Source organism: Ostrinia furnacalis, unplaced genomic scaffold (genome assembly GCF_004193835.3).
Source record: "Ostrinia furnacalis isolate ACB-3 unplaced genomic scaffold, ASM419383v2 OfSCF1172, whole genome shotgun sequence".
Classification (NCBI taxonomy): Eukaryota; Metazoa; Arthropoda; class Insecta; order Lepidoptera; family Crambidae; genus Ostrinia; species Ostrinia furnacalis.
Window position 1 is genome coordinate 255,720 of NW_021131411.1, and position 21,894 is coordinate 277,613.

Consider the following 21,894-nt stretch of genomic DNA (forward strand, 5'->3'; position numbering starts at 1 on the left):
GTCGAATTTGAATCAAGTTTTAAGTGTGTAAGTATACCTGCTTATAACAGTCCATAAATAAATATGTAGATTGTAGGTAGAAAGTATAATGCTTCTTCATAGCAACGGCCCATTAGTTGTCCCGAAGCAGTGGTAGGGTTATAGTAATACTGGGACGTGTAAAAGAGCTTTTTATAAACTTACATGCAAAAGAAATTTGACTATCAGTTTTCATAGTTTAGCGTCCCCGTCCAAATTAACGAGCCGTATGTTCCACGTAGAAGACTATCGGAATCTATTATCGAAATATTTATTGTTGCTAGATAAAATCTGTATCAAGGTCGCACGAGCGCCTCTCATCCGCCTCGGTTATAAATATTCATACAAACATATTGAGCAACGCTAAGTATGAAATGATCGTCTTGTGTAGTTACGACATTATTATTTTGTCATTTATAGATTATTTACCTATTAAATTTTTATTTCACTGACAGGAGCGTGTAATCAACTCGCAAACGGTTTGGTATGAATGAGAAAAGGTTTTTTATTTCTTGCAACTAATTTATTTATTTTTATTTAATCTTTAATGCCATATACATTGGTATATAAGACGAACTTAATGTCATAAAATAAGTACTTACTTAGTTTTCTAAAAGTTTAAGTCATTTTTTACACTCGACTGTATGTTACTGTATGTTTGTACTGTATGTCGTGGATTAGTAATTTATCGCGTATAGGTCAATAGATTGTAATGTAAATATTTTCACTATTCGTTTGAAAACAATAAATTATGAAAGGTAATAATTGTACCACCCACATCCTGTCATAAAGTATGAAATAATTTTTAAACCAGCTCCGAGTAACGTCTTACGTCCATAGCGAACAGCACGATTTTCTCATGTAGTAATGTACACGAAGTAAAGACGCCAGCACATTAGACTATACATTTTTGTTGTAAAAGCACCCTTATCATAAGTATATTAGAGGCCACAGTGTTAAGCTTGTTGTGCCATCGTCTGTACCATTATAATGAACTCTTTCAAGCGCATGATTCCGATTCTTCCTCATACATACAACTGTTGTTACGCAAAATGAAGAAACGTATTCTCTCAATCTGAAAAAACTAAATTAGATGCCTTCAGAATGTATTAATTTAGTAAAAATAGTTTATAATATGATAATGTTGTCTAATGAATAAAACAACTACATTATGTTGTATTGAAAGAGTAGGTAACTGTCTCTCTTACATTAAGTTCTCAGTAACATATTGAACCATATTTACAAAATTTTGGAAAGAGATTACGTAGTAGATGGGTCCACCTAGGATAGAAACTAATATGTGTATCATATTCATAGTTACTTAGTCCCCACCTAAGGTCCCTCGATAAGTCAAAAAGGGATTAAATAGGGAAAATATTGTTTAAGAGAGCATCATTTTCAAGTGAAAAACTGTATGTTTGAAATTTTGAAATACACAAAACCGCGAGCAGAAAATAACCTAATAGGTGTGTTTCATCATCATCATTTCAGCCACAGGACGCCCACAGCTGAACATAGGCCTCCCCCAATGATTTCCACAACGGCCGGTTGGTGGTGGCCCGAGTGTAATTCATTCAAAACAATTTTCAAAATAAAATAGAAAAATAATTGTTATAATTTTGATTTTTCAATAAATCTGTCGATGAACCATGTAATGATTTTGCACTAATAACTTACTTTACAGCTGTCATTGCAGCATAAATTCAGGCAGGTATTTTACGCGCCTGATGTTAAGCGAGATGCAGTCTAAGATGGTACATAATATCTGCCCTGTAAGCTCACTCTCGCCTTGAAAAGGCCCGGATTATAGCGTTCGGGAAAGACGTTACAGCAGCAGGCAGCGAGTTCCAGTTTCTATCTGTTCGCATTTACCCGCATATCGTTTGAAGATTGTGTAATATAATGAACAAGGTCATAATCCCAGATTCACTTTCGTGTCTGTTGAATTGGAAACGCTTGTAAATGTATGTTTGTTTTTATGATATATTTAGATCGTATAGTAAGAGCGAAGGTCAATATTGTTGATTTATAGTTTATAGGGCTATGAGAGCTTTCAGATCGTACGTTATTTTTATTGGAAGCTTTTACGTGTATGTTTATAAAGATAGTTACACTGAATTTATTTGTAGCTCAATTATTTCCTTTTTATTTATTGTTTACTTTGTAATGAATTGTTTTATAATTATCAATTAAATTAAGTGCCAGAGAACACGCAAATTTTCATGTTTTGTAGTTAGGAATTATATTGATTAATTAGGTTGTAATGAGTATTTTTCAGCTAAGGTGTTCTATTGTAATAAACACAATTTGAATTTGAATTATTCCTTATCAGGGCTCATTATTTGTTTTTATTGTATTTAAAAAAATAAAGAAAATTACTTAAATTAAATTTATACGTAGCGTTTGGTGCAAGTGTATCTACTTAGCGGTTGTTACACTACAGACCTATTATGATTTGAATTTAAAATTTAATTAGACATTTGTTATGTAAACGCATGTAACTATTTGTCCATCATTACGGACCAACTCAACAGGGAAGGTGACTGTGGCACTAAATAAAGTTCTAATTCGCGCTCGACTTGGAGGGGGCACTGCCGTGCCCCCAGATATAGTAGAGTATTAATCCAAAACCTTATAGACTATATCAATTACAAGATATTGACATCAATGAGTCCACAGCAAAAAGTTTACAAAGAAAGATATTATCGCACCGCAATCAAGTGTTTCGCTGAATATGCATGGATCTTCAATTTTTATTTCCCAGAAATCTATTATTTACGTCTCTTCGGAGCATAATAATGACTAATCATGTCTGCCATTAACAGAAAGTGTTAATGCGATAATACATTGCTCGTTGTATACTAGAGTTGTAATAGGAGATGGTAGGGAGAGGGTAATGTATGGGGTGCCATTGTAGAGCATCAGAATGCGTGGATTTGCCTCGTTTTTTGCGAGGGTTGCATTATACAATCGATAGAACTGATTTTAAATTAAGCTGAAATATATTTAATGTTATGACACAGGATCCCTACTATTTGTTATGTATATTAGTGGTTGGTATGCTAGAATCATTGCAGTTTTAACTCTGACTCTGAATAAAAAAAATTCAAACAAAGTAAACACAATTCATTAGTAGCTCTCTCTTCATGATTATTATTTTGTTACCTCCTTTCTTTTAAAATATTGGTATAATGAGTTCAGATTTTGAGTCACTTCAAGCAATATTGAGTTTGGACTTTACAGAAAAGTTTGTTAAAAGCATGTTGCAGTAATTCGTCATACTTAGTGCAAATATTATCGTTTGTTTTGTATGGTGTTTAACTTCAAGTATAGCACTAAGTTGACCAACTTTGGCCTCACCTTATCAGAAACACAGGTGATACCTAAGTGTTTGCCAAAAGGTATGACTCAAAGTTGACCGGCTTGGCCTTATCACAGGTGATATTTGCCCAAAGGTTAAGCCCACAGCGAATCTCTACTGAGTCCGCAATCCTCCCCAAGCGGCCATTCGGGGTAACGAACGCCCGATCGCTCTCAGTCGCCGCTCCGATAGGACCGCGGCCGCTCGTCTCGCGAAGGCACACGCAACTGCCACACCACTCGCCAATCGCTTCCGATATCGAGAAAGTGAGTGATCGTGTTTGAAAATCGAATAGGATTTTGTTTCGAACGCCGTGTCGACTCCCCTTCGGTGAGTTTTTTTTTGTAACCGGCCAGTTTGAAACCACTTAAAAAATCGATGTGTTCTTTTTACAAATTGCAAACCAAAATTAAAAAGAAACAAACTAAATTAACAGCAATAAAAACAATAATTACACTTCCTTATTCGAACCACTTCGCCAAATATTTATACATTTTTATTACTGAAACAATCTTGCAGTTAAAGAAATACAATTTATATTTTGCTCCAATAATTATGAACTCAACCAATTGAATAAAAAAAAATTTTAAGATATTTTTCAGCATTAAAAAATAATTAAAAATGTATCTTTCTCACAGTGACAATTCCCGAACTCTACATATTGCAATTATGAGATCACGAGATAGCGTGCGGGTTTAATGATATCGACTAAGATTCGATTTCTTTCGACTCGATTAGGCGATCGCTTTTTAGGTGGCTTTGACATTAGAATTTATAATCATGCCGCATTGTTGTAATTATTTTAATGACGTGACGTATCGGTAAAATGAAAATGTAATTATTTTTATACAAAATATTAAAATATTTTTCGCGAAGTTAATACGAGTCAAGGAAATACAGTAGACAAGATCGCCACAGGGACTGCATATTTGTGTGTCAATTGAATTTTTCTTTATTTTCTATTATAATACATTGAATTATCCTCACAAATAACAACACCATTTACAATGTTTTACATTAAATCTGTTCCGAATACGATGACCATTTTGTAAAGAAGACTTTCATAAAAATATTAATTAGCTTGTTTTACATAACGGACCATGCTATACGATTGCCTAAAATTAATTAAGAGGTCTCATTAACATAATCTGTTTTTTTACACGTCCCCGACCATCATCTCATAACAGCATCAAAAGACATCAACGCGCAAGTTTAGCTTATGCTACACTTGTCGAAAAAATATCGACTTATCGACATTTTTTATTCGATATATCGATACTTTACTTGAAGATACCCATTTTTAATCCTTAATACGTAAGTTAATATATTTCTAATAGCAACTTAAACGAAATTTGGTCGTGTTTTGAATGCACCTTAATTTTGTTACAAATGTAGGTTGATCGGTTATTTATTGAAATGATTTATAATACTAAACTTAACATGTTACATTTTAAGCAGAAATATTTATAATCATCCATTAACGAACATCGATATGATACATATCGACATTTTCGGCACTTCCGACATCTCTAGCTTATGTAACGAGTTGCGAGTCGTTACACAAACTTTAATATCAGCTTAAAATGTGTACCATGTTATGCTACACAGATCATGAATACGACAACGTAGTTGTTTTATTTTTTAACTTGTTATTTGGACCTCCATACTCGTAATTTGAATAGAAAAATGAGTAGAGTAGTGCATTAATAAAATATAATTTCTTTGTTCAATGAAGGTTTTCGCGATTGAAAAATCCGCCAGATGGCAATACGTAGGCGCGAGGTCCAAATGCTGCATGATTGGTTATTTTTGACATGACATTGACAGATATGTCAAAATCCACCAATCATGCAGCATTTGGACCTCGCGTCTACGTATTGCCATCTGGCGGATTTTTCAATCGCGAAAACCCTCATTGAAGAGTGTCTGATAGCATAGTGTACATTAAAAATGAACACGTAAACATAATCAAAAAAAATTTTACTAAAACAAAACTATTTTATAAAGTGTCTGCAACGAGAATGGCTACTTAGATTTATGAATAAGTAACAACTTTATGATACCTATCAGATCGACGTCATTTAATTAAATTAGTTTGATATGTTTGCCAGAAACATTTGTTTTATTTCATTATTAATTAAAATGTATTGCCTACGATGTCAAATTTATTATACTATCGTAACATTCTTCGGAAGCTCTCGTCGATATTGTTTAAAGAAGTTATAATACTCGGAAGTAGGGGTATATCCAATTACTAAAGAATCTTAATGTGTAGTATATTTAGACGTATTATGACCCAATTGCATTTTATTTTTGTAGCTGTCCAATGATATAACTGCTCGGTCTTCACTCTACATAATTTAAAGTATTATTACATCTTTGTCACTTTGTAGTCGATAGGACAAATTTTTATAAGACTGTATTTGCCCTTAGATTTTAGAGGAGACCACTTTCGTAAATCTAGACTTTATCTTAAACCTAAACTGCATCTCTTACATCAGGTGCGATTGCGGTCAAATAACTGCTTTGTTCTCCATAAAAAGTGCGTGGAAGTCAATGATTAATTGTTATTTCTATAAATTATCAGTATCGAGAGGGTTAATACCACAGATCACAAAAACTAAAGGGAGATGTGACAATGGGGCGGGGCCGGTGTCGCAGCAATATGCCCAAAAACAGAACACATTGCTGTGACAGCCGTGATGACAGCAGCGACGTCATTATGTAAACATTTTACATTGTTTGCGTAGTACTAAAGATTATTCGAACTTAAGTACTGATACCGCAGTGGATAATGAGCACATATTTTGATTACTTTGTGTGTGTGAATCACTGAGTTTCGAACTCAGTGCTATAGTTGGCATCTCTCTATAGATATCTCTATGGTTAATACTAGTTCTAGAAGTGGAACGTCCGTCCGCAGTCCCAATTATCTGTTACGGCTGTGCCATTATGCAGACCATTTGCAAAACACCTTGCATCGCTCTCTTGTTTGTATTGCATCATATGAGATACGTTATTCGTGAATTTTAGATATTATTATACTTCAACATAAATAAGAATGTTTTAAATATGGCACTTTGAGACGAAATGCAGCCGTGAAAACATGAATTTTTACAATCTATTTTTAGGTAAGATGCCAAATNTCCTTTAATTCAAAACAAAACTATCTTATAAAGTGTCTGCAACGAGAACGGCTACTTAGATTTATGAATAAGTAACAACTTTATGATACCTATCAGAGGTGGAATTGTGTAAAGCAATCGTAATCATTTGACAGTTCATAACGTACGATTAAGTCAGTTAAACAAAGCGTTTGACAGAATAATCGTACGTTATGAACTGTCAAATGATAACGATTGCTTTACACAATTCCAACTCAGATCGACGTCATTTAATTAATATGTTTGCCAGGAACATTTGTTTTATTTCATTATTAATTAAAATGTATTGCTTACGATGCCAAATTTATTATACTATCGTAAAATTCTTCGGAAGCTCTCGTCGTTATTGTTTAAATAAGTTTATAACACTCGGAAGTAGGAGTATCCAATTACTAAAGAATCTAAATGTGTAGTATATTTAGACGTATGACCGAATTACATTTTATTTTTAAATCTGTCAAATGATATAACTGCTCGGTCTACAACTTTATATCATTTAAACTATTATTACGTCTCTGTCACTTTGCAGTCGATAGAACAAATTGTTATAAGACTGTATTTGCCCTTAGATTTAATGAGGAGACAACTTTCGTAAATCCAATCCAGATAAGACCTAAACCTAAAATGCATCTAACTTATCATCAGGTGTGATTGCGGTTAAATACCTGCCTTGTTCTGCATAAAAAATAAGTACGTCTTAATTAACACATTTCGTGGGAGTCAATGTGTTAATTGTAATTTCTATAAATTAGCAGTATCGAGAGGGTTAATACCACAGATAACAGAAACTAAAGGGAGATGTGACAATGGGGCGGGGCCGGTGTCGCCGCAATATGCCCAAAAACAGAACACATTGCTCGTGACAGCAATGATGACAGCAGCGACGTCATTATGTAAACATTTTACATTGTTTGCGTAGTACTAAAGATTATTCGAACTTAAGTACTGATACCGCAGTGGATAATGAGCACATATTTTGATTACTTTGTGTGTGTGAATCACTGAGTTTCGAACTCAGTGCAATAGTTGGCATCTCTCTATAGATATCTCTATGGTTAATACTAGTAGTTCTTGAAGTGGAACGTCCGTCCGCAGTCCCAATTATCTGTTACGGCTGTGCCATTATGCAGACCATTTGCAAAACACCTTGCATCGCTCTCTCATTTGTATTGCATCACATGAAATACGTTATTCGTGAATTTTAGATATCATTACACTTCAACATAAATAAGAATGTTTTAAATATGGCACTTTGAGACGAAATGCAGCCGTGGAAATATGAATTTTTACGATCTACTTTTAGGTTAGATAATTTGTGTATCTGTCCAAATCAAATATCACTAATATCTTTAAATAGGACAGAATAACTATGATTAGATTAGAGTAAGTCTTGAAATTCTTCAGAAAAATCGTAAAAATACATACGCTTCTGGAAAATTATGAATTTTCAAGATTCTTATACGATGATTAGATTTATTTCCTAATAATATAAAATTATCATCATTTCAACTTATGACAGCGTTCACTACAGAATGATATAAAACTAAAATATGGAAAGTGAATAAAAGATTTGATGAGTCTACGACTTTATTGCAATTCTAGCAAATATTATTCCAGTTTTATTGCTGAAAGTGGACTAGCATTACAACACAAGGTTTTATTTCGTGTATTTAGTTGGTTATGAAATTATATCATTGGATTAGTTAGGAACAAGTTACTGAATTAACGAACTAATATAATGTAATTATATTAGAACGTGTCTGAACTATGAATATACATTCATTTGTAGCTAAAATTCCTTGTGGGGCATTATTTTAACAACACAATCCATACCAAGATATAGGAATTTGAATCCAGTTTTGAGCTTTGTTCCTTGTAAGTAGGTATCTTATTTTTAATGACCTTTACCTGGTGACTTCGTCTTTTGAATTTCTATAATTCGATGAACCTTAATATACATAGTACTCTTAAGTGGTCGCATGAGACCGTGGTAACAACTGAACTCTATTGTGTCTCGATTCACTGGTACTTGGAGAGGTACAGAAATATATTATAGTGCGCGTAAATCTTTCAAAAAATCGGGATAAAAAGTATGCTATGTTTTTCCCTGGGTCTCAAACTATCTCTACATATTAACCTATCTAAGGTTCAGTGGTTTAAGTTTGCAAAGATATAATAGACAGATAGAAGTACTTTTGCATTTATAGTTACAATTATTGTTTGTTTGCTCACGTGACACCAGTTCACGTGTTACACCGCGAGTGACGTATATTACGCGTTGATGCGCGCGCGCAAGTAGTGCGGAATCCCGAGTGAAAGTTCAATGCGACCGGCTCAATTAAAGCATGATACTTACGTTTACAGTTAGGTATCATAAGGTTTTAATGGCCGTTTTAGCACCGGTTTTCAGTTTCTACCATTCCGGGAGAGAGCAAACGTTGACAATCGTAATTTAAGACCCAGATAGCGCCTTCCAAGTTTATTTTTGGCCTAAAGAAAGAACATTTATTGTCTTGTATACTTAATCATACTTCTCAATCCTGCAGTGCTAACAACTGATTTTATTTTTTAACACAGTTTTCTTCTTTCGGATCGCTCTGTCTCTGCTAGTAGAATAGTGAGAGGAATACATAGAGCGCTACTAAGTTATTAACTATAGCGAGCGATATACACATAAATATAAACATGTAATTTATTAAAATCATCAAATTCTCAGTGTTACTCCTTTTTAACCGACTTAAAAAAAGGAGGAGGTTCTATGTTTTTGGTACACAATCGTCTCGTCTCACACTGATCTTCCCAACGCGTGATTTTCTCAGAAATTGTTCTTCTCCATTGCCTTTCGCATCTTCTCTGTCCATTGCAGCAATGGCATTGCTACTAAACTAAGTGAATACATAGATCATATTATGATACATAGTATACGAAAAGATTTATAGATAGATAGAAAAAACAATAACACGGTAAAAAAAGTTCACATAGCTAACAAAGCTGGAAACTGTTTAAAATGGATTACACTATGCAAATTCATCATATTAAGTTGCATCATTAGCCATTTATCATGATAATTATCTGTTCTCGGGAAAGGCTAGACTTTTGTATAGTCTGATGTCCTGTTGACTGTACAATTTCCCAGTACAGAGAATGCCATCCGGCATTAAGTCCGCCACAGTACATTACTTGTATGTATGTGCAAAAAGTTTAAATAAATCAATACTTAACAATATTGTAAAAAAAACTGCCCATTCCGATTCTGGTACTCACAGGTTTTTATGGAAACCAACATCTTTATTTCAAAAAACTTTCCCATATGTTAGAATGATCAGCTGTTACAATTTGTTTGTTCAACTTTTCAATGTTTATTTTTAATTGGTTACTTATTGCAAAAGAGTAGGTTATAATAGTATAGAATAGTAGGTTTGCAGGTGGATGTGCCACATTCTGCACACCCTTATCTGTACGAAAGGCAGAGATTAATTGTATCTGTTCAAACCGTAACTTCTAAAAGAATATTTGAAATTCCTTAGGCTTACACATACAATGTAATTTTGTTGGAATAGTTAAGCAATATAGTGAAGAAATGATATGCGCCGTATATTAAGGAATGCTACTTTATTTACTCGTATGTGGTTTATTACTTGCATTTAATAGCATGACAACAAATAAAATATAACTTTCATATTTATCTGTATCATAATTCTTGAACAGATGAAATCATAATAAAAATAAAGCTTAAAAGGCTGATGCGTGCAAAACACTTCATTATTTTGTATTTATTTTACAACTTAACTATATGCAGTTATAGAAAGAAGTTATTAAAACAAAAAACATTATGCTGAAAGCCATGCGTTCTGATTTTAACTTCACTCAATACAAGTGCGAAATATTTAGTGTAAAATGTAAATTACATCACTCTATACACGCGAGAGTCTTTACTATAAAACTCACATGTTTTACCGACTTACAGCACGTATTTCATCACCATTGAGGACTTTGTACGCGATCTGATGAAAGGGAGCTATGCACTGTTGCATGTATATCGAATAAAACTTTAGACTATCAAGAATTTTAACTTTCACGCGGAAAAAAACAGGTTTTACGAAACCGGACGAACGGAAGCGAGGCAAACACGAACGTGCTGCAAATATATGGACAATTAGACAAATACATTATCTCAGATTATTATGGGAAAGTACGAGGACATGGCATATTGTTTAGGAGTCAAATTTCTTTGATGGGCTCACGTAGAGCATATATTAGAGAAAGAAGCGTGCGGCGCATGTAGACTAACGCCCGTACTCACAAAAGATGCTTGCTTAAGTGAAGCAGCAAATCGAATACACAGCGTTGAATAGAGCTCTGTAATTGGGCGAATTAGACAGTGCCAATATGGCAATTAGAATTTTATTGATATCAAAGTCTGATCATCACTTTCCACCAGGCGAGACGCAGGCCGATTTAGCTTCATCGTTGTAGATATAAAAGTGGTTATATGCCTTCAGGGACAGTCGTAAGAAAGTGAGATTCTCAGATGGGACAAAATGAGTGTAAAAAAAACTTTGTTTTTCTTCCCAATTTGTTCAGGAAACTAAAAGCTTGAAGTAACCTAATTTTTCTAAAAAGACAATTAGGTACGGCTTCAGAGGGCACAGTAAGCTGACTGACGCCCGTATTCACAAACATTACTATGAGGACCCACAGTGCGCGTGGACGCACAGGGTGACACACGAACCAATCACAGAGCTCTATTCAACGCTGTGCGTTCGATTTTCTGCTTCACTTAAACAAGCATCGTTTTTTAATACGGGCGTAAGTCATGTCAGACGCCTATTACGGTTCATCATGTTTGACGTTATAGTTGTGATAGCTAAAAAGTTACACGATATAAAAAGTGGTTCAAATTCGTACCACCTACTTCGAAATTAATTGATGTTTAAAGAGTGCAGACGTAATACCATTTCTTCAGGAATTGTTTGTTCCTGTTATAAGAAACAGCCGTATATGTAGTTGATGAAGTGTAACTAACGCACAAATACACGTTCGTACTCATTGATTGACTTTTATTTATCGTGCTTTGATGTGTGAATTTTATCATTTAAACATATATTCGGCGAGAAAAGTTCGAATAATTTCCGGGAAAACCATAAAAAAACTCGAAACTTCACCCTTAAGGGGGTAAAACGGGGTCCACGCGTACGAAGTCGCGGGCGACCGCTAGTATTTAATACAATGTAATACATTAAAATACATTTACAGCGGTTTTTACACAAACGAATAAATATTTTATTGCTTGAATAATACGCTAACTTCAAAATAAATTACTTAAGTACATCTTCATTATGGCCGCGGTTCCGGGTGCGAACATTATTACTTTACGAAACAATCTTCAGTACTAATTATTTTTTAAATACAAGGTCTTGGTAACACTGACTTAATTATTATGCTACTAATAACACTAATAAGTACATTAGTTATTGCGGAAACAATGAAAAGGTATTTATTTTCTTTAATATCTTCTTGGAATCCGGTCCGTGCTGTGAATTGCTGTGTAGCGTTTGGTTATGTTGCCACTGAAATTTTGGTAAATAAAATTACTATGGATCGTTTCATCCACGAAGACCCGCCCCACCATTATTCCACGAATGTTTGAGTGTTATCGGTACACGCTAAATTATCCATGAAGGCTCACGCACACTACAGTAATGACGCGCGGATTGCTCGGATGAAACTCCCCGCACCCTGCGCTTCCCTCGACCAAAAATTGGTGGGGCGCGTCTTCTTGGATGAAATTATACTAAACTATTGAAACCGTTTTAGGTAAAGATGCAGTTTTTCCGGGAAATCCTTTGAAATATTCTCACAAAAGCGCACAATATTTGTGTTTTTATTTACTTGCACTAATAACTTAGCAAAAGAGTAAAGAACTGACCAACTAACTTTCGAAACCGTAATATTACTACGGATGACGTATTGACGGGTGACCATTAAATCATGTTTTATTCATTACAGGACGTACGCAAACTGAAATCGAAAGGCTATGATTAAATATAGTTAGTGGTTTCACAACTAAAATGGTCTTGGAAAAGAAATGGTTGCTATTTTGTAACGAAAATGATGAAAGCAGTTTGCATGCAAATAATTTATGAATGAAAATGGCATACGAAGCAGTCCAGTGTTTTAATTGGATCATAATTTAGCCGTCACATTCTTCGATTCCTATTAGTCAGACTGTTTGTTTATTTGTGAAACGTCAGTTTGTTACTTACTTTAAATGACATGAGCTATACGATCACTTTATGCCAATCATTTCGTATAATTTATGACCGCTGCTGGACAAAGATCTCTCTCACATCCCTCCAATTCCAAGGCCAACGTTGGCCACTTCTTCGCGCGGCCTTCCAAATCGTTGCGACACCTTTTCTAGGTCGTCCCCGCCTCGTATCATATTATAATTCACTTTATAACGGTAACCCGATCAAAACCCGTATCGAGCTATCTATACGACCAAGCATCATAAATATATTATCACAACATCAACAACTATTCAGTTGCTTAACGTTGCATCGAACTTGCTCACGTTTTTGACCTCAAAATGCCGTTCGCGTGGGCTTTTATGTGATTTATGTGCATATACATAAAAGCTACATTCGGCTGCACAAATCGGGGTTATGGAGTCAGTAGTTGCTCTATTATTTGGTGCAATGGCGCGTGTTGCCAGTGCAAGAATATTGCAATATAGTGCAATGCAACGAAAGGTATGCCCAATGCCCATCAGTCGTTTGACTGATCGGTGCAATACAATTGTACTTGCTTGAGGCAGTAATGGATATAGATCTTGTCTCTACTTCAGGAAAAGCTTGCAATCATGTCATCATAACTGGATGAGTGATGGCCGCTGTCATGAATATTTAAAATGGAAATGTAATCTTCGATAGAAGTGGGTGACAACTGATGTCTCAAACTTGGTGTCAGATTTCGTGGTGACCGACATCACACTGTTTGATTTCATCGGTTTAACGTGTCCTTTCTTATGTCCCTCCTAAGCATCGAACCCGGGCTTGATCAAGAGATCAGAAAACAATAACCACAGAGCGCTAAACACAATTAAAGTATCAGCAAGTTTTTACTTGAAACGTTAAAACAGCTGAACACTATTTTATAAAAAAAAATACTTAATAAATGTTAATATTTTATATTGAAAAATATTTTCTTATTTTCTGCAAAATCAACTAAAATATTTGTTTTGCTTTTTTCTAATTTGCTCGTACATTTCCTCTACAACTTGATCATTTTGCTCTGTTTACTCGATGCAGTTTTTATACCTATACAGTGATGGATGGTGACAGATAATCATCTATCTTTAGACACTCGGATACTTCGTGGCTGAAAGCACATGTGTGCCAGTCTTCCTTCTTCCAATTGATTTAGCGAACATTATTATTGATTGAATATTATTTGAGTAATAATCTTGTAAAAATGATTATCTTTAAAAAATGCACCAATAAATAAACTGTTATTGCCTAAAAGATGTAAGCATGAGTTTTATTAATTTAAAAAGTAGAAAAAATACATTCTTATTACGTGGAGATCAATAAGTTAGTGTAAATATTATATGAGTAGTATCTAGTTTTGGAACATTCACCTTTTACGATACGCTAGATAAATTTTATTTTTGCATTTTATTATTTTGAAATCGTACTACTTAATCATTCAAAGTGTTTTTACTTAGGAACCAAACTCAGGACAATTTGCGAGTTCAACATATTAAACTAGACCACGGAGACAAACTTCGCTTCTTTTGGCCATTGATTATACGACAATAAAAGCCTACCGCATATATTTGCTAGTACAGTTCCTCAAAAGTACAAGCTAGTACAGTTTTATTTATTTTTCGCATGAATCACTTAATTTGATTTTCAGTGGTTATCAGAAAATAACGTTAATTGATTATTCGAGCAACTCAATTTACCTATTCGCATGCCACTTCAAGTATAGTGAGATAGCGAATCTAGGTCCATAATTATGCATGTATGCACATTAGTAATGAACCAAGATGACACCTGAAGGCAAGCCCGAGGTCTCGATTAAGAGGTCTGGACGTTACAATTAGAGGTAGGTCGTATCAATGGAGGCAAATGGATGATAACACTGACCTTGCTCATTTGCGTAATTACGTACATCTGTTAAGTGCATAGAGATGCATTATTACGTTATGAAGGACATGCGTATTTTTTATACTGCGGTGTGCGTTAACGATGTCTGTCTACCTTTATGCAAACAACTGACTTTATTGTTCGTATTCAAAAACATTACTATGAGCTCTCTCAGTGCGCGTGGATACACAGGGTCACACACGAACCAATCACAGAGCTCTATTCAACGCTGTGCTTCAATTTCAATTGAATTTGCTGCTTCACTTAAGCAAGCATCGTGTGAATACGCACAAACAGCAACAAACTAAAAAGTACAGCTTTTTGTCTTAACCAAAAACTGAAAAAGTTTAAGAAGCAAAGAAATATTTTTTGAAATATTCTAGCATAAAAGGAAGAAAAGTGACTTGGCGTTGTCATGTAAACCAGAGAACAACATCTAGCTAATAATAAGATTAGGAAATGTCCTACAAGACATGTTTCGGACAGGTATGACGAGATATAAATCGTTTCTAAATAATAATAAAAGTTGTGAAATAGATTTCTCTCAAATTATTGAATTTCGATGAGCTTTCCAAAATAATATTTCCAACAAAAAATGATTAAATTTTTATTTTAAATGTTTTTTTCGTCACGTCATATTATTTTACAAGCACGTATACAGGTAGTTTGACAATGTTTTTTGCTTTCGAGTATTTCAAAAGTTTTTAGAGGTAAGTTTTTGTTCAGGTTCATATTATTATCTCACAATCATTCAATCTTTTACTTCTTAAAAGTATGTTGACTTACTTGACTTAAGGTCCTGTGTCCCCTAGATGGGGCAGAGGGCGTCCACAACAGTCCTCCATCGCGTTCGGTCTTGAGCTTCGCGTTAAATCAAAAAGTATAACTACATAGTTACTAACTAAAATATAACTTTCAACAGTTTTCGTTACCGACCTTGTCTTTCTTGTAACAAATGGAACAATTACAGCCGTGGGCAGACAAATGTGGGTTTGACAGAACTTGTATGAAAAAATTAATGGCACACATAGACATCAATTAGCGATGACGTTTCAAGGATATGCTAAGTTACAAGTTACGAAGATGTAGGTTACTGAAGTAGGTGTACTTAACCTATTCGTTATCCATTGTTATGTTAGTTCGCTATGGAGCAGTGAGAGAGACCCATCACGAGTCACGGTTCGATTCTCAGATAGAAAATAAAATTGTTGATATTATTTCATTGCTACATAAATTTTTAATGTCCAAACGCAACCAAAGCAAACTGACCAGTTCAATCTGAAATTAACATAAAATATTTACATTTGTATCATGAAACGATAAAATTATGAGACATAGGTTAAAAGTAGAGCAATAATACTATGTCCAGACTGTTTCTATGTCATTTATTCAAAAATAAACTAAATGTCACAGTTTTCTTTGAATATTAATAACATCTCGTGACACAAAACGTGCTATAATTGAATATACTGGTTTCACCTTGATCATATACCACGCTCTTAATAGTTAGTTGATCCTGCAATGACCTATAAATGCATTTGCATATGATTTTATCAAGTCACTAGCGGCCGCCCGCGACTTCGTACGCGTGGCGTGGATCCCGTTTTACCCCCCTTAGGGGTGGAATTTCGTAAAATCCTTTCTTAGCGGATGCCTACGTCATAAAATCTACCTGCATGCCAAATTTCAGCCCGATCCGTCCAGTGGTTTGGGCTGTGCGTTGATAGATCACTATGTCAGTCACCTTTGAGTTACATACATTTAGATTTAATCTCCACTAGATGCACGACGACCTTCTCTAATTTAGCAAAGACGTTAGACGTAGACGTTGGCCAGATGGGTAAGGATCNTTAAGGATCTAACGTTCGTAGGGTAATCGTGGAGAAATTTGGTGAGCGTATTCATAAATCGATCAATCGATTCATTCCACAAATAAATGAAATGACATCAATCAAGTGAGGCTCGTATTTTAATTTTAAGCTTCATTCTGTGATACGCACTCTATGCACTTTAGAATAAAAAAAAAGAGTTTTTTAGTTAGATAGAATACGGAAATAATTTTACCTAATATCACGATATTAACACGGACTACAAATTCTAGTTCTAGGTAAAAACTACAATTGTGCGGTATGAATGGGCGCTAGTAACCTTGGTACGATTATTAAAACTGTCAGTTAACGTTTGCGACTTTTTATTCGTGATTCTATTAATTCGTCACGGTCAGGATTCTTTTGTAACATTAAGGAATCCACTAAATGTAACTTTTTAGTGTTTAACCAAACAGATGAGCCTTGAGTTAACGGTTTAACGGATCATTAACCGCTTTAGGCGATGGGTGTTTAATAGGCGTGACACTACTGTTCATGAGTTAACAGTGTTATTAGTGGTATAGTTTTTGTCTTGTTTTTATTGAAGTTAAAAACTAACAATCCATTACTGAAATTAAAGTAATACCTACCAACATAAAAGTTTTTAGGATGATGCTACAAAATAAAGTTTTTAAGGCACATGAGAATTATTAGTAACTCGTCCAATTCTCTTGCCTAATCTATATATACATCGTACATAGATTGTTAACTGATTCGTATTTACAGAACAACTCCTGCCTCTTTTTCCATCTCTGCATTTGCCTAATGTGTAGTCAGAATCTACCACAATTTGCTTTTAATTAAAAGTTTATGTTAAGGATAAGTTTGTGTTAAGGAAAAGTTTATGTTATCGTTTCAGCCAAATGACGTCCACTGCTGGACAAAGGCCTCCCCCAAGGTTTTCCACAATGAACGGTCCTGCGCTGCCCGCATCCAGGCTCTTCCCGCGACCTTTACCAGATCGTCGGTCCACCTAGTAGGAGGCCTGCCCACGCTACGTCTTCCAGCGTCGGTGTTGGTAGCTTGGCATCCCCCGGAGATTCTTCGCACCCCTTGCCCCACCGTTACCGTGACCGCTACCGTGGTCCGGGATAGTGGGGCCGCCGGGGACTAGGGGCCGTTTTTTGTTGTTTGTGCCACCATTTGGAGGGTTTTGCCCTAATTTGCCCTAATCGCCACGCTTGGCTGGCGGGTTGGCGATCGCAGTTTTTTGCTTGGTTTCGCACGCAGACGCTGCTGCCCGTCCGGTGCTACAGGAGTTTGTCACCTCTTACGACACGCCTTCTGTTGGCGGTGGGGAAAAGTATTCTTTTACGGCCGTCCCCACACGGCACAAGTTTATAGGTCATTAGACTCGCAATGCAAAATCGGTTCAAAGCCAGTACAAAACGGATGACAAATTTTACTTAAATTATTAGGTAGCTATGAATTATTCATGAGTGTTAAGTTAACATGCTTTGTTCTTTTGGTTGTACACTTCACCGAAGTCACAACCTTAAGCCCTGAAAAGTTTGACACTCTTGTCAGTAAACTTACAATACAATAAGTAAGCGGCTAATGTCAAAGACCTCAAAACAAAGGCGAAAAGGCCAAAATATTTATCTTTCTGTCATTGTCTTAACATCATTATTTGTTGTGCAAACTGGAGCTGAAAAAGGCACAAAAACGTGGCAAATGGGCAAAGGAGACGAATAATAATTTAATAGACGTTTCTACATATTCGTTGCCAAACAAAGCAAGGCCGGTGGTAATTTTGTACTTAGGTGCGGACGAATTCTTTTAATGTACAGTCCAACCCAATAGAAACTGGCAAAGTTATAAATTCATCACGGTGAAAAAATACTCAAAGCGAGATTTTACTGTCTCAGTATTAAGACTACTTCAATTTGCAATCGAAGGTAGGTTTAGTCATATCACTGTGTTTTGTTATTAGGCTTTATGGGCTTTATAGATTTACAAAAATTGTCCGAGGTTTTTGTCGCGGACTGTATATGTCAACGGCTTATTTCGATTGCGTGTAAAGTACCGTGAAGATACATTTGTACGAGTTTCATGCTTATTTCGTATTAGTGTCAATATAAAAATAAAAGATAACGAAATTACATTTTTATTTTATTCACCAAAATACATTTTTGCAATACATACTTATTGCATTTTGAAATCAACTGCACGCAAGTTTCTGTGTCCTTTAATTTCGTTATAAAACATCTTTATTACACAGGTTATTTGATGAAATATTAATTTTATTTATTTATTTATTTACACTTTTGCACATACAACTGTACAGTGGCGGACTTAATGCCAGGTGGCATTATCTGCCAGTCAACCACAGGTCAAGTAGAGAGACTAAGGCGGTGTAATAAATATGACGTTTAATGTAGCTGTAAATTCGAAAAATAGATAGGTATACCTACCTCTTATTTTATAGCTAGGTATCATTTTTAATCAAAGATAGATTCTTAGTCTAAAATTACTGGGGCCATAGACATTTCAATGTGTAATGTTATTATTTTCCATTATTCGTTTGAAATAACTGTTTTAATTTGTAATTAAAGCAAAACATGATTATTTAAATTGTAAAAGCTGCAAGATTTAGACTTAAACAGCTTCAAGAACATTAAAAAATACGAAAAGGCCAGAAGCCACAGCTGGCCATAATTTGTGCACTTAAATTTTGACTGCATTGTTGAAAATTACTCGTAAGCAGACATGTCGGTTAATTGCACAACGTTAATTTTATTGTTAAAATTAATTACAGTGTTCACACGAAGGCCGATGTGTTAAGTGTTAAGGTTTGACCAGAGCTTTATGGTCAGTTTAACTTCTGGAGCGTTTTGTAATGTAATTAATAATTAGTAACGTGTAGGACGTTATTTATTAACCGTACAAAGGATATTATTTAATTAGAAATATAAAAAACGACCGACATTTATAATGTAATTTTTATGTGACTACGTAAGGAGGTATTTGTCTCTACAATTAGTTTAGAGCAAATTAAGGTATAATTTTCGATGCTGAAAGTGCAATAATTATCCTTTTTAACCGACTTCAAAAAAGGAGGAGGTTATGTAAATACAGTATACTTAAGGAATTCATGAAATATTTTACCACATAAATATCTCTAAATTGGAAATCCTTAAATCCCTTAAAATAATTGTGTAAGTTAAATATGGGCAGGACTAAATTAAAATGCTCAATAGGGTACCAAAACAAATAATATTTGAAAATTATTAATTAAACATGCCTTCTACAACAAACAACAAAAGAACAACAATTTTAAGATTTATAGTATACTTACTAATTAATCTCGATTAACTACAAAACTTTTTGTAACACCTGCTATTACGCGAGCAAGTTATTAATATTTTTTTGACAGTGACATATGTATTTCTGACAACTATGAATATCAATTACTGACTTTGTCCCAGTTTTAATTCTTTTGTTCCTTAATTACTCAATAAATGGGCTTTATTAGAGTTGTTTGTTGCAAGTTATGGACCTTTATGATGGCTGGTAATAAATCACTTTTGGTCAGTGAATTATATTTGAAGTGTCATTAACTATAGAAAATAAATCTTTTCGTAGTCAAACTAAATCAGTATAAAGCTAGGGAAACCTTATAGTGAAAATGCCCATTTTACTGTAATGGTAATTTTTCAAGCATTCGTTAAAATTGATGTAATGTTTATAAGTCAGTAACAACTATTTTGAACTGCTTTAATTAATAATGTACCATTTGCTAGAAGCATTCTCTATAATGTGGAGTAGGCCAAATCCTAAAACCTCTGGTAAATACGTATTCGCGCTCGACTTGGCGGGGGCACTGCCGTGCCCCCAGATTAGAGGTCGTGCTAGATAAAGACTAAATACATGGTCCTTGTGAAAAGCCTTAACCGAAGATTAGTAGTAGGTAAGTCTTGAAGATAACACCATAAGTATACCTACATCAACAAATTGAATTTCAAATACATGTGGGAACAGTATAAAATAGTGATATGAATGCGGTACAATGGTAGAAACCTCGTTCGTGATGGACGACGACTGGATTCGCGAGCGTTTCTCAGTTCTCATAGCATAATGCGTTGGTTGGTCATGCAGATTACAAAGATGATGTTGGATGGGCTAAGATAGAAGATCATGGCGAGTAAAGTATTTTTAGGTTTTATCACAGAATAAGTACTACGTACAGAAGTTTTACTTCGCAAGGGTATTTAAAAAATGTATGCTCTATGTCATTAACAATTAATTTAGCCTGTCTCAAGAGTCAAGCACCATTTTGTTGACAAACGTCAGCGATCGGCACTGCGCCGAAGCTATAGGGCTGACTTCGGTAAAATGATGTGACGTGAGGTGCCAAACTGCGGAAAATGGCGGAGGAAATGCATGATTTAGCATGAATTATCATGAATAATATTAACTACTTATTTACCTCTCAGTGTCTTGAGGCAACTTAAAGAAGTACATTCTGTGTTTTTATTATTATTTAGGCAGTTAAATACTGCACAGTATTTCGTACACCATTTTCTTTATTTTCTTCCATCATACACAAGAATACGCGTGCGTGAGTCAATGTTCGCTCGTATGTGAGGCCTTGTCGAATAGTATCCTATAGGTGGGTCATCGTGCGTGTTTTGTTTTCAATGTAAACTCGCGGAGATGAACACTATGAACAGGCCTGGTTTTATACAGACAATGGCTCCTTTAGCCAAACATTGTAGAAATAGCACCTCAAGATAAATAGTGTTACATCTCATACGGCTACGTTTCAACAAAAATGTAGTCTAACGCCCGTGTTCACAAACATTACTCTGGGGTCTCACAGTGCGCGTGGACGCACAGGGTGACCGCACGAACCAATCACAGAGCTCTATTCAACGCTGTGCGTTCGATTTGCTGCTTCACTTAAGCAAGTATCGTTTGTGAATACGGGCGTAATGTCACCTTTACGTCATCACCACTAAGTTTTATCAATGAAGTTCGGTCAATGCTTTACTTTGGATCGATCTGTAAGCTCACTTGCAAAGTTTAAACTAAATATAAACAAAAAGATTTTGTTTTTGGTCCACTAAATAGTCAAAGTCATCATAAAAGGTTAATACCAACGCTATAAATAAAAGAGAGATCAAATTAGATAAAAAAAAAATTCCCACTTCTCGTTCCCACCACTGCAACTCCTGTGTAGCCAGGATCCACAGCTTGACCGCCACAAAAACCCAACCAATGAAGGTCAAGTTTGTCCCGGGGGAAAGTTAAACTGTCAATTCATCAGAAGAACATAGGAGGAGTTCGAAATTAAGGTTCAACTTCCCTCCATTGTAAAGCGGATGACA

The 21,894-nt window shown here is 35.0% G+C and overlaps 1 protein-coding gene across 3 annotated transcripts in view; it reads left to right on the forward strand.

The window, feature by feature from the left end:
* Positions 1-3,539: 3,539 nt before the first annotated feature.
* Positions 3,540-21,894, forward strand: part of LOC114351665 (alpha-N-acetylgalactosaminidase) — a 93,124-nt gene continuing 74,769 nt past the window's right edge. For all 3 annotated transcript variants that reach the window (XM_028302951.1, XM_028302950.1, XM_028302952.1), the window contains exon 1: positions 3,540-3,709. The gene's annotated coding sequence lies outside the window, so the exon portion shown is untranslated. The remainder of the gene's footprint in view (positions 3,710-21,894) is intronic.